At 44.1% G+C, this 16,222-nt stretch overlaps 1 long non-coding RNA gene and 1 pseudogene across 1 annotated transcript in view; both read right to left on the minus strand.

The window, feature by feature from the left end:
- Positions 1-5,208: 5,208 nt before the first annotated feature.
- Positions 5,209-5,688, minus strand: LOC109488892 (annotated as a pseudogene).
- A 453-nt stretch (positions 5,689-6,141) lies between these two features.
- Positions 6,142-16,222, minus strand: part of LOC117802386 — a 31,606-nt gene continuing 21,525 nt past the window's right edge. The window contains exons 3-4 of the long non-coding RNA XR_004625740.1: positions 8,095-8,263; positions 6,142-7,718 (exon numbers count right to left, since the gene is read on the minus strand). This is a non-coding gene — a long non-coding RNA (uncharacterized LOC117802386). The remainder of the gene's footprint in view (positions 7,719-8,094; positions 8,264-16,222) is intronic.

Raw genomic sequence — 16,222 nt, forward strand, 5'->3', positions numbered from 1 at the left:
AAGCAGACTTCCAACCAAGCAGGGAGCCCCATGCAGGGCTCGATCCCAGCACCCTAGGATCATGACCCAAGCCGAAGGCAGACACTTAACAACTGAGCCACCCAGGTGCCCCTAAACATTCTTTTAATATATGATCCAGCAATCGTACTCTTTGGAGGAGCTGACAACTTATGTTCACACAAAAACCTGTCCACAGTTGTTTATAGCAGCTTTATTTATAATTGTCCAAACTTGGAAACTACCAAGATATCTTTCCATAAGTGAATGGGTAAATAAACTGTGGTACCTCCAGACAATGGAATGTTATTCAGTGCCAAAAAGATATAAGCTCTCCATGAGATGCCTGGGTGGCTCATCGGTTAGGTGTCTGCCTTCACCTCAGGTCATGATTGCAGGGTCCTGGGATCGAGTGCTGCATTGAGTTCCCTGTTCAGCAGAAAGCCAGCTTCTCCCTCTGCCTGCTATTCCCCTCCTTGTACTATCTCTCTCTCTCTGACAAATAAATAAACCAAACCTTTAAAAATAAAAAAAGAAATAAGCTCTCCAAACCTTGAAAAGGACATGGAGGAAGATTGAATGCATATTACTAAGTGAAAGAAGCCAATTTAAAAAGGCAACTTACTGTATGATTCCAACAACATGACATTCTTAGATACAAAACTATGGCAACAACTTTTTTTAAAAAAAACAGTGTTTGCCCGGGGTTAGGGTGGAGGGGAGGGATAAATAGGCAGAACACAGAGGACTTTTTGGGGAAAATATTCCATATGATATTATAACGATGGATACATATCATTATACATTTGTTCAAAGCCATGAGATGTACAGCACCAAGAGTGAAGGTAAGGTATACAGTGGACTAATGATGTGTCAATATTGATCCATCAATTGTAACAAATGTAAGGAATATTAATAATGGTAGAGGCTCGGGGCGCCTGGGTGCCACAGCGGTTAAGTGTCTGCCTTCGGCTCAGGATGTGATACCGGCGTTGTGGGATCGAGCCCCACATCAGGCTCCTCCGCTATGAGCCTGCTTCTTCCTCTCCCACTCCTCCTGCTTGTGTTCCCTCTCTCACTGGCTGTCTCTATCTCTGTCAAATAAATAATAAAATAAAATCTTAAAAAAAAAATAATGGTAGAGGCTCTTGATAGGGGATGCTCTGATAAGAGGTGTTGATAATGGGAGAGGTTTTGCATGTGTGTAGCAGAGGTATATGGGAAATCCCTGTACCCTCCCCTTAATTTTGCTGTGAGTCTAAAACTACTCTAAAAAATTCTTTTTAAAAGGTTAGGGACTTTTCTATGGTTGATAGAAAGGGAAGTCAGACAGATTCAAAGTATGAGTGAAAACTTGATATATGATGGAAGGTGTACCCTTGAGAAGAAATGTGGGCCTCAAGGAGGTGATGTCAGGCCCTGGCTACCAGTCAGCTAGCAAACATAGATCTTATACCTACAACCTAAAACCTAAACCTGAGTTCTGCCAACAACCTGAATAAGCTTGAAAGTAGATTCTTCCTCAGAGCTTCCAGAAGAGAACCCAGCCCAACCAATACCGTGAATGTGAGATTCTGAGCAGAGAATTTATGCCAGCCCACTCTGATTTCTGGTCTACAGAGTGTTGGGTAATAAGTGGGTGGCATTTTAAGTCTCTGAGTTTGTGGTAATTTGCTACACATCAACAGAAAACTAATTCCAGACACTCTCACTTTGAGGATGTTTTTAACACTAATGAATGTTGGATTTTGTCATTTGTATGTATTGAGATAATCCTATGGTTTTCTTTTTTAGTCTGTTTATGTGGGGATTTGCCTTCAGTGATTTGCGAATTTAAAACCAACCTTGCGTTCCTGGGATAAATCTCACTTGGTCATGAGACCCTAGACTTCATGTAAATCTTATAAATTGTTGAATTGGATTAGCTAACATTTTAAGAATTTCCTCACCTATATGTATGAGGGATATTGGTCATTAGTTTGACCTTTTGTAATTTCCTTGTCTGGTTCAAAAATGACCACAATGCTGACCTTATAGCAGGAATTGGCAAATATGCCCTCCTTTTGAGTTTCCTGGAAGAAGTTGGTTAGAATTGACATTATTTCTTCCTTGAATGTCTGGTAGAATGCACCAATTAAACCTGGGACTGGAGCTTTCTTTATGGAAACATGAAAGAAATGTTTTAACTACAAATTCAATTCCTTTAATATTTGTAGGCCTACGTAGATTATCTATACTTTCTTGTGGAAGTTTTGCATTTTGTCTCTTTCGAGAATTTTTTTCCATATAAGTTGTCTAATTTATTGTCATAAATTTTTCACAATACTCATTTTTGTCCTTTTAGTATCTGTGAAATCACCTCTTCTTCTCTGTCTTTGGTTAATTGTGTCTTCTCTCTTCCTGACCAGTCTGCTGGTCTGCTTAAACCTATGGAATACAGTCTAATAATTGTTTTAATGATCTCTTCTACTAATTCTATCTTCTGAGTCATTTCTGGGTCAGTTTCAATTAATTTTCTTCTCATCGTGAGTCATTTACTTCTGGTTGTGTGCATGCCTGGTGATTTTTGCCAGACATTGTGAGTTTTGCCTGCTGAATAATTTTCTCATCTTATAAATATTCTTGAGCTTTGTTCTGGGATGTGGGCAAGTTACTTGGTAACTGCCCTTTTGATTTTTGCTTTTAAGCAGTTAAGCAACACCAAAAGAATATAATTTAATCTAAGTCTAATTTTACCCAATACTTTCAGAAGTACTCTACCTAATACCCAATGAATTAAGAGACTTTCTGCTCTGGCTTGTGGGAACAGGCACTATTCCTGGATCTGGTATGAGTACCAGCAGGACTATCTCACTAATCCTTTGAAGTGATTCTTTTCTCAGCATTAGATAGTTTCCTCACACACATGACCTAATCAGTACTTAGCTGGATCCTTAGGGGGACCTTCTGCAGATCTCTGGAATTTTATGTGAAAGCTCTCTTATCTCCAATACTCTGGCTTATGAATTCTATGAATTCTCTTTGTGCTCCCACCTCCATGTGTTTAACTCAGGGAATCCACCAAGCTCTATCTGGGTTCCTTCTCCCTGCACTACAGTTGAAATTCTCTTCAGGCAGCAAGCTGGGGCAATTATGGGGGTCACCTCATTTGTTTCCTGATTCTCAGGGATCACTGGCCTTTGATGCCTGGTAGTCAATATCCTATAAACTGGTATTTCATATATTTTTCTGGTTGTTTCAGAAAAAAAAAGTATAAATCCAATTCCTCTTAATCCATCTTGGTTGAAAACCAGTCTTCTGGGTTCAATTTTCTTTTAAACGGATTTAAAAACTAGAACAAATGTCTTTTAGTTTTAATATTTTTAGCACTCTTTATTTTTTGTGTACAGTTGTGTTTCCATCTAGTATCATTTTCTTTCAGCCTGAGGACACAACACTTTCTTTAGTGCTAGCTTATTGGCAGTGAATTATCTTAGCTTGTTTATATGAAAATGTCTTTATTTTATCTATACTTTTTAAGAATATTATGAGGCACCTGGGTGGCACAGCAGTTAAGCGTCTGCCTTTGGCTCAGGGCGTGATCCTGGCATTGCGGGATCGAGCCCCACATCAGGCTCCTCCGCTATGAGCCTGCTTCTTCCTCTCCCACTCTCCCTGCTTGTGTTCCCTCTCTCGCTGGCTGTGTCTATCTCTGTCGAATAAATAAATAAAATCTTTTAAAAAAAAAAAGAATATTTTTACTAGATATATAATTCAAGGTTGGTAATTTTTCTGTTGTAGCACACGAAAAGCCATTCCTTTATCTTCTGGCTTGCACTGCTCTTGACAAAAATACTGTGGTGGATCTCATTTTGTTCTCCTGTATATGATGCATCTTTTTTCTCTAGTTTCTTTACGATTTTCTCTTTCCCACTGGTTTTCATCAATTAGACTATAATGTGCTTTGATGTGGTATTTATTCTGCTTGGCATTTGTTGAGCTTCTTGAATATTGAGGTTTATATTTTTCATCACATTTGGAAAAATTTTAACTATTTTTTCAAACTATTTTCTGATTCCACTCTATTTTTGGAACTCCAGTTGCAAATTTGTTAGACTGCTTGATATTGTCCTTACAGTCATTGAGACTCTGTTCCTTTTGTCAGCCTTTTTTTCCTCTCTGTGCTTCAACTTTGAGAGTTGCTATTACTATGTCTACAAGTTTATTAATTTTTTTTTCTTCTGTGGTCGCTAATCTATAGTTAAGCCCATTTGGTGAATTTTTCACGTTAGGTAATTTTTTTTCAGCTCTGGATGTTCCATTTGGTTCCTTTTACGACCTCTATTTATTCATCATCTTCAGTTTTTCCTTTAAGTTCTTTTTCTAAAATAATGTGGTTTTACTTACTTATTTATTTTTTAAGGTAATCTCTACACACAATGTAGGGCTTGAACTCATGACCCTGAAATCAAGACTCACATGGTCTACCAACTGAGCCAGCCTCCTTTAAATTCTGAAGTATATTTATTATGGATTTTTAGAAGTCCTTTTCTATTTATTCCATGATTTCTGTCATGTACAGGTCTGTTTATATTTTTTTCCTGGTTATGGGTCCCATTTTCCTGCTTCTTTGAATGTCTAATATTTTTTAATGGATGCTGAATGAGATGGCTTTGTGATGTGTCAAGTTGGCTAGGCTGAACTACGCTCTCCAAAATTGTTTTTCTAGTGAAAATTGTACCCAATTAGGATAGGGTACAAGGCATACTGTCTCATGGAAGTTAGAGTGTACAAGGAAAGCAGCAGTGGTTTTGTAGGACATGCACACCTTTTCCAAATTATTCAGTCAAACACAAACCTAGGTGCTGTTTTGAAGCAATTTTACAGATGTAATTCAAGTCCATATTCAATTGTCTTTCATCTAATAAAAAGGATATTAGTACAAGTGGGCCTAACTTTATCATTTGGAAGACTTTAAAAGAGGGCTCACACCTCCCAGAACTCAGAGACTACAAGCAACAGCTAGGTCTGGAATTACTCTTCTCTGTTCTTTCTTCCTTCCCTTCCGGTCTGCTGCGATCTCTCCTTCCTGACTGTCTGCGCTATGGACTTCAGGCTTGCTTAGCCAGTTCCCATCATTATGTAAGCCCTCCTCTAATAAATCCATACACATACACACTTTTTTTTTTTTACAGTTTTGAGGTGTTTTTGTTTGTTTGTTTGTTTTTATACTTACCATGCTACAAAATCCTAGGGAATGGGTTCCAGCATCTCAGGCTCCTTTCTCAGGTTCTCACAAGTGTGCTCTGGGTGGAGCTGGCTGGTGCTTCAGTTGAACCTAAATATCTTTCTCTTTGGCTTCCTTCTTTTTCTGATAATTTTCCTTCACACACTTCAGGAAGCTATCTTGGCTCTTTGAGTACTTAATATACTCAATATGCACATTAATTCTCTTGGCAAGAATCTTGCCCTTGTTTGTTTACAACAATGCCAACAACATGCTGGGTAACATTGTAGATTCATCCAGTTTTGCCCTGGTAACCCTTGTGGGGGTATTCCTTTTTGAACAGTGCCCATTCCCTTAATATCTACAATATCACCTTTCTTGTAGATTCATGTGTATGTGGCCAAAGGAACAACTCCATGTTTTCTAAAAGGCCTAGAGAACTAATAGTGGGTGCCGCTCTTCTTTCCCTTTGTTTTGGTCATTTTGGAAAATTACTGGAAGATGGTGGTTCCAGCTGAAAAGCACACATATGTATTTCTTACACACTGACCCTTGAACAATGCAGGGGTTAGAGATGCCAACTCCCTGTGCAGTCAAAAGTCTGTATAAAACTTCTGAATCCCCCAGAACTTAATAGCCAATTGTTGACTGGAAGCCTTACCAATAACATAAACAGTTGGTTAACACATATTTTGTATATGTGTTATACATTTATTCTTAGGATAAACTAAAGAAAGCATTATTAAGAACATCATAAGGGAGAGAAAATACATTTATAATAGTATACTGTATTTATTTTTTTAAAAATCTGTGAATAAGTGGACCAATGCAGTTCAAATCCATATTGTTCAAGGGTCAACTAGTTAGATGATAGATGATAGAGAGATAGATAGATAGATAGATAGATGATAGATATAGATAGATGGATAGATAGATAGATAGATAGATAGATAGATAGATGATAGTCTCCTACTCATCCTGCTTCTCTGGTTGAACAATGACTTCTTATCCCTGACAATACACTGGTCATTGTGAATGTTAGGTCGTTGAGTGTCTGCATTTTGTTATCTTCCCTTAAACAGTGTTGAAGTTAGTGCTGGCAGATAGGTAAATTCTTTCTGAAAGAGCTTCAACCTTTTGAAGCTTGCCTTTAAGCTTTATTAAAAGGAGTCAACCAGGGGCGCCTGGGTGGCACACGGTTAAGCGTCTGCCTTCGGCTCAGGGCGTGATCCCGGCGTTATGGGATCGAGCCCCACGTCAGGCTCCTCTGCTATGAGCCTGCTTCTTCCTCTCCCTCTCCCCCTGCGTGTGTTCCCTCTCTCGCTGGCTGTCTCTATCTCTGTTGAATAAATAAATAAAATCTTTAAAAAAAAAAAAAAGGAGTCAACCAGGGCTCACTTAGCTGTGATCCTGCTGGAGGCTATTGAGTGATCCAGGTGCTCATGCTTGCAGTTAGTCATAACTCAAACAACTCCAAGCCCTGCGTGAGCTCTGGCAATGCTCAGTTTTAGGAATTACAGTTTTCTTTGCCTGGTGATGTGGAGTGTTTTTTATAGAGTCGTAATTAAGTATTTAGCCAAAGATTCAAGAGGACACTATGCTTCTATCTGGAGCTGTTTCTCTACACAGCTCCCTTCTCTCCAATATTCTTTCTTGACAAATTCCAATACCGTGGCTTCCCTTCAACTCAATGAGACCATTGTCTCTGCTTGAGTACCTCTTCCTTGCACCAACATCAAGAAAATGTCGCTGGTAAGAAAGCCAGGGCAATCTTAGGGCTCATCTCATTTGTCTCCTATCTATCAGGAATCACAATTCTGCACTGTCTACAACTAATGTCTGAAAACACATTTTTTTTTTCATATATTTTAGCCAGTTTATTGATGTTTATAGCAGGAAGGCAAGTCTGGTGTCATACTAGGTGTTACATCATGGACAAAAGTGTAAGTCCACTTTCTGGTTTGAAATATATAAAAAACATTCAGTACATTAAATGCTGGTAGGAAAGAACCATTAGAGAGAACGAAGTTGAAGATGGAGAAGAGGAGTGACTGAGGGTCAAGGTCTCTTAAGAGTAGGGTTCTTTGCACACAAGGCCTTGGGGAGGAGGAAAGAGAGAGTTGAAAGCTCTATGAAGAGCAGCTATTTGGGATGATGCTCAAAGTGTTAAGGTCAGAGTGTCTTAGAGATTGTCCAGTCTAAAATCCCACCGTAGAAATGTTGAAATTCCAGCAGCAGGGTTTGTGACTTGCCCAAGGTCCTGGTTTCTCTGAATGGCAAAGGCAAAGGCAATACCTGTTTCCGTCTCTCCAGGCTTTCTTCCTAACTCACAGCCCTATTTCAGCATGCTGTGTGGGTTCCTCTTCCTCCAGCCATGCCTTCCAGACCCCAAATCCTCCTGCTCTTATTCTTGCCCCAGGCCAGAAGGAGAGGGGGCAGGGAGAAGCTTCAGTTAAGCTTGAAGATGTGAGAAACTTCAGGATGGACAAGTAACGAAGACAAAGGTGATCTGAGTCTGAGGGAACAAGCAGAGCAGAGTTAAAATCGATGCATTTTTCTGGGACCAGAGAGGAAACTGAGCCAGCTAGAGCAAAATATTATTATCTGTGAAGCCTGGAAATTAGGGAGAACTGTGAATGCCAGGGGGGAAAATTAAGAATTATTTCTTCTTTTATTTATCCATGAATTCATTCTTTAAATTGTATTGAGTGCTTACTGTGTGCAGTCTCTTTGCTTGGAACTATGGGCATTGGTAGCCATTACGAGTTTGAGTGAAGGAATGGAAAGATGGAGCAGGTAACTCTAGTAAGTACACAGAGTCCTAGCAGGTCCTGTGAGACCCAACACACATATTTACACTCGGTTGCTGTCCCTGAGACAGTGTGCTTAACTGAAAATGCAGGTGTGGTCCTTGTTCTCCTGAAGCGGGTGTTCACGCAGTGAGTTGTGTGTTAAGCTCATGGAATGGCAGAGCAGGAACATTGCCGACCTTGGTTTTAGTGCTGCTTCTGTCTCTTGGTGCCTCAGAAAAGCCATTTCACCGCCCTAAGCCTTTGTCCTCTTTAAAAAAAAACACACACACACATTAGGAACAAAAGACCACCAGTTTTCTTTCTCTTGGCTACAGTAAGATTCATTAATGTATTCAAAAACATTTACTCCATGTCTTCATGCTAAGTACGCTCCCAGGGGCCGGGATGAAAAGGGGAAGAAGAGAGCATGCCAACCTCAAGGAATCCCATTATGGGATCTCACATGCATTACCATATGGTAAAGGTGAGTGTGTGGAAGAAGCAAGGACACAGCCACGTGTGTGGCCCAGGCCTCCCTAAGCTGAATCACTCAGACCAGCCTTTGCCTCCTTTGGCTGGGCCTCCATCAGCAACTTCACAGGACGCTGTATCCAAGGAGAGAAAAGACCTTCAGACATGTCAAGACACAAGTGTATCATGTGAGGGCAGCGAGCATGCTGGTGCCCCTAGTGGACCCCATCCTCTCGGAATGGGACTGTAAAGCAGAATGATTTGAGGCTGATGTTCCTGAGTCTGACAGGTGGAGCCTCTGCAGCCCAGAGGGAGGTCATTAGTTTGCTCAGGCCATCATAACAAAGTACCACAGATTGGGCGTCTTAAACAACCAACATTTACATCTTCCAGCTCCGGAGGCTGGAAGTCCCAGATCAAGATACCGGCAGGCTGGGTTTTTCCTGAGGCCTCGCTCTCTGGCTTGCTGATGGCCATCTTCTCATCGGGTCCTCACAAGGCCTTTGTTCTGTGTTTGCACGCCTCTGGTATCTCTTCCATGTGTTCAAATTTCCTATTCTTATAAGGACACCACTCAGATTGGATCGGGGCCCACCCAGATACCCTCATTTTAACTTCCTTAAAGGTCCTATCTCCCCAAGGCACGTTCTGAGGTGCTGGGAGTTGGGGCTCCGACATGAGATTGGGGGTGAGGGGCACGTCCATCTGGAACAGAAGTCAAGTCTGGGTCTCTCACTGCTTAGCACAGTGGGGACAAGGACGAGGAGCAGGGGCCGGGGGCAGCTCTCCTCTGAGGGGAAACCACTGCCCAAGTGCCAAGACTGACAAAGAAACAAAAAAAGGGAAGCTAGCAGCTTCCAGGGCAGGCACAGCGGCTCAGAATGTGCAAACATGGCCCTTTTCCAAAATTAGAGAGCTCTGCCGCTACTATGTTGCTCTAAATAGTGCCTGTTGATGCCACTGTCAGCTTTTTTCAGACCTCATCTTTTAACCCCTGGGTGACCACCAGCGTGGCCCTTGGGAGACACATTGAGATGTGCCCTCCCTGGCCAGCAAGAGCCCTCCAGCCAGCCTGCTGGCCCCATGTGGCTGGATGCTCTCTCCTTGTCTCCTCTGATCTCATTTTCCATGCTGGCCATTACTCTCAAGGAGAGAAAGGCGGGGGTCTGGCACACCGAACAAGAAATTATTTCAAAGAAAGCCTGTTGCCATGGGAACCGGTTGTCAAATGCTTTTCTGCGAGGGAGGTGTCAAGAGTGGGGCCCAGCAGCTTTGCCTGCCTTTCTCCTTCATTTGCAATAAGAACAATGAATGATTGGAGAGGGGGGTGGGGGAGAAAGCACTCATCTGTCAGAAATTCACCCCGAAAGTGAGCCCAAGGGCTTAAGGTATGACCTGCTCTAATGGAACCTTGGAACTGCAATGCTTAGAGAGCACTGGGGAGGGGCTGGAAACAACGCAGTGAGGAAGCAGTGGGAAGCCACCTTAGACAGATCAGAAAGTGTTCCCAGGGCTTTTACTCTGTGCTCAGCCTGGGGCGAGGCTCTGTCAGGGATGCTAAGAGAGTCAGACATAGTCTGTCGCTTTAGAGAACTGGCAGTCTCACTGGAGAAGGGGGAACCAAGCCACTGAGAACATGAAGGCCTGCCCCCCCGCGTCCTGCCCCTGGGCCCAGGCAGCCCACGTGGCCTCTCCATCCCGGACACTAGGCATTTCCTCCACTGCCCCTGGAAGCTCTATCTGGTTGTATCTCTCCGCAGCCTTAGATGTTCTTACCTTTTTGGGCTCAGGGACTCCTCAGAATCCGGAATACAAGTGTGTAGATGCAGTTTCAGAGGCAGGGGAGGAAATGCCTCCACTCAATCTCCTCTTAAATTATCCAGAGATGGTTTCTGTCTCCTGTCACTGAGAACCTTTATAATTTGGGAACAAGGGTCACTGGATTACAGGAAGTGACTTTCTCTCATGAGGCAGCAGGAACTTTGTATCTGAAGAGACCTTGGGGATGAGGCAAGCCCCACAGAGAAGTGCTAAAGTGCAACAGTATTTATTTTTATTTTTATTTTTTATTAAGTAAACTCTAAGCCCAACGTGGGGCTCGAACTCACAACCCAGAGACCGAGAGTCCCGTGTTCTGAGCCAGCCAGGTGCCCCTAAAGTGCAACAGTATTAATCATATACAAGGCCAATATTAATTATAAGGAAGTCTAATAATTCAAATGTTCAAAGCCAGTCCCTCCAAGCTTCTTTGAAAAAGGATGCATTTGAACCATCAGAGATATGCAACATGGTTTCCCTCAGCTCCTGGCATCCCCAACTCACTGAGCCTGAATCCCCACCTACATTTCCTTTGGACTGCTGGGTGCATGCTTGCTTTGGTTAGAAGCCCCAGTGAACAAGGAGGAGTAAAGGTGGATGTTATGGTTAAATCAAGTCCCCCTAAGACTCATTTGTTGAAGTCCTAACCCTCAGTACCTCAGGAAGTGACCTTATTTGGAAATAGCATCGTTGCAGATATCATTAGTTAAGAAGAGGTCATACTGGAGCAGGGTGGGCCCTTAATCCAGGATGACTGGTGTCCTGATAAGAAGAGAAAGCACAGATAGACATACGGGGAGACACAGAGGCAGAGATCGGAAAGATGCATCTATAGGCCAAAAAACATCAAGGACTGTCGGGAACCACCGGAAGCAGGGCAGAGGCATGGAACAGACTCTTCCTTGTGGCCCTCAGAAGGCACCAACCCTGCGGACACCTTGATCTCAGATTTCCACCCTCTCGAACTGGGATTCAAGAAACGTCTTTTATACAATACATGCCCTCCGTATTGCATGGTGCACTGGGTGTTATATGCAAGTAATGAATCATGGAACTTTAAAAACAAAAAAAGAAATAAAATAAAAAAAGAAATGTCTTTTATTTCATGATTTCATGCATATGTGGAATTTAAGAAACAAAACAGATGAACATAGGGGAAGGGAAGGAAAAATTAATAGGATGAAAATTGAGAGGGAGGCAAACCATAAGAGACTCTTAACTCTAGGAAACAAAGTTTGAGAGTCGTTGGAGAGGAGGTGGGTGGGGGATGGGGTAATTGGGTGATGGGCATTAAGTAGCGCACTTGATGGAATGAGCACTGGGTGAACTGATGAATCACTAAACCTTACCCCTGAAACATTAAAATAAAATATAAAATAAAATAAAATAATAAAATAAAATAAAATAAATGAAATGAAATGAAATGAAATAATTTAAATTAAATTAAAATTAAATAATAAAATTAAATAAAATAAAAATAAAATAAACGTCTGTTGTTTAAGTCACTCGGTTTGCTGTGCCTTATTATGGCCCGGTTGGCCATCCAGTGCTTAAGTTCCTTAAGACCAGCGACACAGCAGGAGATCATCCATTGTTTCTGCTCTGCTCAGCCTTCCCCCCTCAGGCTCACCTAGACTTTGGGCCCTTGGCTAGCCCACGAGTGTGTCACCTCCGCCCTGACTCAGTGCTCCCACATGAACTTTCTTTTTCCTCACGCTAGCATTCCTGGCCTCAACACACTCATAAACCACCTCAGGGAGTTCAGGTCCCCTCCCCTAGCCTCTGTCCTGAAAGGTTGACAGGAGCACAGTCCCCTAAGCAGTGTCCTGCCGCAGAGAGTGAGGCTGTGGGGTGTCCACCCCTTCCTCCCCCAGGCCCAGGCTCCTTGCTGGCCACAGGGAACAGTACCATAGAAAGGGACTGGTCTCAAAAGCTGTCTCAGCTGCCATGGGTCCCCCGAGGGCCCCAGGCTGGCCCAGCTGGCCCCCCTGAGGCCGATGTCATCTACTTGTATTCGCGGGAGCCCGGACATTTTAATAAGCGGAGCAGAAGAACAGTGGGCTCGTTGTGAGCTGTCAGGCACAAGGACAGCAGGTGAGGGGAGCGTGTGGGAGCCAGAGATCTGGTCCAAATCACACCTCACAGGAGGAGCCCTGTGCCGCCTCAGACGGCAGCCCTGATCCCAACACCCTTTCCGGGACCAGAAGGGACTTCAATGTGGCTTTTGCTTTCCCTTAAAATTAATGATTTTGTCCCTGTTGAGTTGAAGGCCTTATAACAGAGGGAGAACCGACTCCAAGGGAAGTGGAACAGTGGGATTATTTAGGGAATTGGAGAAACATACGTTATCAACACAATTAAATTCACGAGGGAGGAGAACATCAGCTTACTTTTGCTGGGAGCCTCTGTCTTTTCAACAGACTTTATCGCAGGGGTTTTATTTTGTCAGGTCTCTGCCCCCCGCCCAGGAATCTCGTGCTTGCATATCTTCTTACGACAAAACAGAACAGAAAGGACCCGAGGCAGGATGAAGGGTGAGCGCTAAGACGCAGAAAGCAGTTCACCTGTGGGGCCCACCAGGGGCTCCGGGGTACCACTCTGCTCTGGGGGCCAGTGGAAGGAAAGTGCAGTCTGGTGGTAATGTTGGATCCCAGAAAACCAGTGTTCCAGGTCGTGGGCCAGGCACACAGTTGGCAGTAACCTGGGAATGGGAGTGGGGGTGGGTTGGTCTAAGAAGTAGAAAGGAAGGGACTGATCCTTATTTACCTCTTCCCATATGCCAAACACTGTGCCAGCAACTTTGCAGATACTATTTCATTTAACCTCAGGGAAATTTTTATGGGAGAGTCCCATTTTACAGATGAGGACACCAGATCCCCAGGTCACACAACTGGTAAACAACAGGGATGAAATCTGATCCAGATCCCTGACTCAGAGCCCAGAGTCTTTCCCCACAATACTAAAGCATCTGAAAAGTGAGCTGAAAGGTACTGGGAACACAGGGGCTTAATGGCAGCTTCCAATCCTTACAAGGAGGTCTAGAAAGAGAAAGACCAAGAGTCACCAGAGCAAGAAGCAAAGGGCAGACTACCTGATGGTCAAGTTATCACATGTGGGACTGGAGCTGCTTGACTCCCTCCTACCCCAGGTCTGGATTCACCTGCGATTTATATTTTCCCACGATTTGTCTTCCTCAATAAGCCATGAGTTCCTGAAGTATTCTTTGTGGTACAGTAACTCGTGCTGGCTGGGTGCTCCGTAAGTGATGATGGAATGAATGAATGAATGAATGAGTCCTTCACTGAGGGACAGCACCGCAGAGACTTCTAGATCTGGCAGTGACTGGGCAGACGAGGTGTCAACCCCCTGCAGAAATGTCTGTGGTCCTTGTTCAAATTCTTTCCTAGATTCTTTGTACTTTTACCTGGGTTTGATAGGTATAAGTTTTAAAAACTCACACATACTTGGTTTATTTTTTTTAAAAGATTTTATTTATTTATTTGACAGAGAGAGACAGCCAACGAGAGAGGGAACACAAGCAGGGAGAGTGGGAGAGGAAGAAGCAGGCTCCCAGCGGAGCAGGGAGCCTGACACGGGGCTCGATCCCAGGACCCCGGGATCATGCCCTGAGCCGAAGGCAGACACTTAACAACTGAGCCACCCAGGCACCCATCACGTCCTTGGTTTATAAAAATAAACAGGTTTTTTGGGGGGAGGGTTCCTACATACTGAAGACTGAATTGACTTAAATTTTCTTTTTGCTTGCTTTTTGCATGTGTGGTGGGAGGGGCTGTAAACCGTGTTAGATAGAGAAGGAAGAGAGAAGTTTCTGGGCTACTCAGAAACATCCAATCCATTGTTTATCCAAGGCCACAAAGAGCCCAGAATGCTAGCATCCTCCTTCTGAGTTGTTCCCATGGAAACCATGCTTGTGCTGTGCATACAGAAGGGTAACTTCTAGCATGATCCGCTCTGGCTCCTGAGAGAATGTAGTGCCTGAGGTAGGAAGCTGCAGACAAGCCACAAGGAGGGAAAAGCAAAAAGACTGCTGCTCTCCAACCAGAACATACACTTTCCTCTTCCTTCCTCTCGCACCCCCTTTCCCCCGACACCCCAATGGGAACTGTGCCAGCCCTTCAAGGACACTGAGCGCAGACCTCCCCTGGACTGAACAATGGGTCAAAAAGGTACCTGCTTATGAAAGCTAAAGTGTTAATTGCACCCTGACATGTCAGAGGAGGAAAGAGACAGGGGCTGAGGGGCAGAGAAGGAATTCTGCACAGGGCAGTGTCCGAGGCATTGTGTAGCACGGACAGATGAGAGTCAGGCGTACCCAGGACAAGAGAGATGTGCCGCCACTTTCCTGGACAGGGAGATAATGGCCACCCAGCCATCCCCATCCACTTCTGCTCAGCCCATCGGTCTTTTAGGCAAGAGCCACTGGAGTTGTCATCTTGGTTTCTGATGCCAGCCCCATATCTGTTTCTGTGCCACCTGCTACTTGTGTGACCTTGGGACATTGCGTGACCTCTTTGAGCCTCTGTTTCCTTGTCTGTCACTGGAGGATAATAAGATCTGCTGCAAAAGGTTCATGAAATTCAAAACAGAGTTGATGCGCAGGAGGTTGCCAGTACGGGACTGGGCACGAATGAGCATCCAGCCAATGTCCCCTCCCTCTTCCTGCTCCACCTGCACACTGACGTCCACTCTGTGAAGGACTAGAGCTTCTGCCTTTGAAATGTCTCTCAAGATGCCCCTCCTCCCCACCCTTCTCTCTGTGTGTTTATACGGAACAGGCGTCTGCCAAGGAAGTGCTCAAGTGCAAATTAGACTCAGGGGTGTCTTGTCAAATGCTGAGATGGGAAACACAGCCCGGAGCCAGGAACGTGGACCAAACGGTCCCTTGTCTTATTGAGCTGCAGGGTACCTGTCTCTCCCTGCTTGTTCGCTTGCCCTGCCTCTGTGCACACGTGGAAGAAACAGTCATGCCAGCCCTGACTGCACATGGCCTTCCAACTTGTCTGTTAGATGAGAACTAAAGAGTCTCTATGCCAGCCCGCAATTCCAGGACGATCAACTCATTTACCCACATTCACTCAGGTGTCCTTCTGCAGTCCATTCAGTTATGGCCACAGACAGTGCCTAGGGTCAGACCTACCCCTTCCACAGGAGGAATTCACTGAGAAGGGGCTTAAAAATGACCAGGCACCCAAAGTCTTCTTTGGTTCTTCAAGCCCCCCCCCACTCCCCTCGGGGCCCTGCCTTAGTGGATTTGTTCCTAAATCTTATGACAGATGACTCAGGGGGAAGTTCTGGTCCGGAATTTCTCCTAACACATGCCCAGTCCTGGATAAGGCAGGCTGCAAGTTCCTGGAAGAAATAGAGGTGCCCATCTGCACCCGTCATATGTCCACATCATCCAAATGCAAGAGGAGGCAGACAGAGCTAAACCCAGGGACTTCCCTCCTGCCAGTCATACGATAGGGTGCTGAAATTCAGATCTTACAAATGTGTCCAAATGTTGGCATGTGGAATCCTGAGCGCTTCCCTCAAGCTCCAAGGAAACGCAAATGATGTAAAATACATGCTAGATTCCAGGTACAGCTGTGTGCTGGGACAAAGAAACAGTATCTTGTTGTACTGGATCCTTTCACAGAAAGTCAAAAAACATCCTCCATAGCAGAGTTTAATAGGCTGTATCTGTCTCAGAGTCACTCATGTTTTGGGGTGGTGTTTTATCTGAATTATTACACCAGCCTTAGAAGGAGGCAGCCAGGAGAATTCTACATGTAGAATTCTAGACAGAAGTGATTCATTTAGTCCTTTATTCATTCCGCAAATATTTATTGAGTGCCTGCTATGAGTATGGCAGTGTATTAAGCCCTGGGGATAAAATGATGAACAAAAGCAGACAAAAATCTCCAATTTCATGGAGTTC

This window comes from Ailuropoda melanoleuca, chromosome 5 (assembly GCF_002007445.2).
Source record: "Ailuropoda melanoleuca isolate Jingjing chromosome 5, ASM200744v2, whole genome shotgun sequence".
Lineage (NCBI taxonomy): Eukaryota > Metazoa > Chordata > Mammalia > Carnivora > Ursidae > Ailuropoda > Ailuropoda melanoleuca.